At 43.2% G+C, this 2,291-nt stretch overlaps 1 pseudogene; it reads left to right on the top strand.

The window, feature by feature from the left end:
- The first annotated feature begins 1,386 nt into the window (after positions 1-1,386).
- LOC145685002 (uncharacterized) lies at positions 1,387-1,947 on the top strand (annotated as a pseudogene).
- The last annotated feature ends 344 nt before the right edge of the window (positions 1,948-2,291 follow it).

The following is a 2,291-nucleotide window of genomic DNA, read 5'->3' as shown; positions in this document are numbered from 1 at the left end:
TCTATTCTCATTAATATGTATGCAACTATATATTGCTGGGAAACAATTCCCAATGGAAATAATTGTAAACTAAGCTGCTACAAACTTTGGCATAAAGTATTCTTCCGCGTTAATTGTTTTATCAACTATCGAATAGCGTTTGTCCATAAAATATAAAATAACTCTTCATTTATTTTATTTAAAAATTTCTAGCTCTTGTCTAGAGGAATAGCTTCAGAATTCTACAGAAAGCAGCATGCCATGCCCGTCAGAAGGGATTCGATGGGGTCGGCCCTCCCATCGTTTTTGTATTAACATAGAAAAATGTATGTATCTTAAGTTATTCTGCTAGTATTGTTGCTATAATTTCTCCCTGAACCAAAAACAGTAGTTCTGATTCCTTCAAATCAATTTTTCCATGTATACTTACGCTTATGGGCAAGCTATTCATGCGGTCAGTACGAAATAAAGGCAAAAGGGCCTGAGAAGTTTCAGTGTGGGCTTAGTATAGTCTCGCATTGACTCGTGTGGCAAACAACATGCAAACCCAGCTTGAATGTAGGTAGCATGGGCCAAGAATCGTAGGCCCTTATCACACGATTGCACCCGACCCCTTCCGAACAAAAAGGGTTGAAGCTTGCTTGCTGCCAAAATTCGTTTTGTCTGTAGAGGTTGTTGATTCCGCACTTTCAGTTGTTTTGTTCCTTGACCTTGCTTTCTTCCCTTACTTCTGCTGAAGGGATCCAAAATAAACCGCGTGCCCATCCCTCAGTTTAGACGTAAATCTTCTTAGTGTCTTTTGTGCAATTTTTGCCCCTGTATTTTCGCGTGGTTGTGCGAAAATGAATACTGTACGCGTGTTAGAAAGTATTAGGCGCGTTTTCAATAGGTGAACCCTCAGAACTTTTCCACTTTTAAACATTCCTTCACGGAAAATGATTTAACAGTTGTATTCTGTTCCTATCCGATGCTGAACAAAGAAAACCTCAAATCAGAACTACCGGATGCATGGAGTAATGATATTCTTTGCGCAATTAATAAAAAAGTGATTTATTACTATTTCTGCGTGACGATGACTTAACAGATACATTTTCTGAGATGTCAAAACTGGTGGACATAGTGTTGTTGTCCTATGATTATACTTAACGTATTAGTATGATAAGTTTTTCTGACTGCAATTTTGAGTTTTTAAGCAATTCACTTAATAATAACAATAATAATACATTAGTAGTAGTAGTAGTAATAACATGTATTTGTCTTGAGGCTTGGCCCACCCTATCTTTTATTCCACAAGCCGCCACTGTATATATATATATACAGGGTGCGGCAGCTATTTGAGAACACATAGTGAAGTGACACAGTATCCTGTATGTCATTGTAACTCATCCCTTTTTGTTGCTAGTAAACATGGCAAACCCTACGCTAACCCAGGAAATGAAGAGGCATATAGTCATCGTCTCCTCGGTTCCAGGACACGCCGATTCCAAGATCGCTGCTTTTCTGAACATCGCCCGGTCATTCGTGTTCAAAGTTCGGAAAGAGCTGGAGGTCGCCAGTGCTGATGTGGAAACCGTTTCCCACAGGAAACGACATTGTGAGCGCTCGGACAAGACCAGAACGCCCTAATTCATCGCTTCCGTCCAAGCTGTTGTCAAAGCGGATCCAGGGAAGTCCATGAGGGCACTCGCAAGAGAGAATCAGGTTGACGATTCCACCATTCGACGTGTGGTGTATGAAGACCTCCGTTACAAGTCGTACGTGATGCGGGGAGGCCAGTTTATGTCCGCGAGAACCAGAGAGAAATGAACCCGCGCCAGGCGCCTTTTGAACAAGCTGAAACATCCCGAGCAGCCAGAAATGGTCTGGTTCTTCTCTGATGAGAAGATCTTCGTCCAGGACCAGAAGGAAACCGCAGAAATGATTAGGAGGTTCCGACCGTCATACACACCAAGTTCCCAGCTTCCGTGATGGTTCTGGGGGTCGTGAGCAGTGAGGACTGTGTGATTCCTCCAATATTTCTTTAGTGAAGGTGTCAGAGTCAACGCCGTTGCTTACACCGATGTGTTGAAGATGGTTGTGCAGCCCTGGATTACTGCTATAGCACGTGGCGTTTTTCAGCAGGACTCCGCTCCCTCCATACGGCCCATTGAATCCAAGAATGGTTGGCCACGAATTTTCACGACCACGTCACCCCAAACATGTGGCCCTCCAGCTCCCCTGATGTCAACCCTTTGTACTTTTACGTCAAAGCGTAGTTGACAGGCTTCTATTAAGCATCCATGCAACACCGTTGCGGCTCTCAAGGCAGCAAT

This window comes from Thermobia domestica, chromosome 5, assembly GCF_964235325.1.
Source record: "Thermobia domestica chromosome 5, izTheDome1.hap1.1, whole genome shotgun sequence".
Taxonomy (NCBI): domain Eukaryota; kingdom Metazoa; phylum Arthropoda; class Insecta; order Zygentoma; family Lepismatidae; genus Thermobia; species Thermobia domestica.
This window is presented reverse-complemented; position numbering and strand designations above follow the sequence as displayed.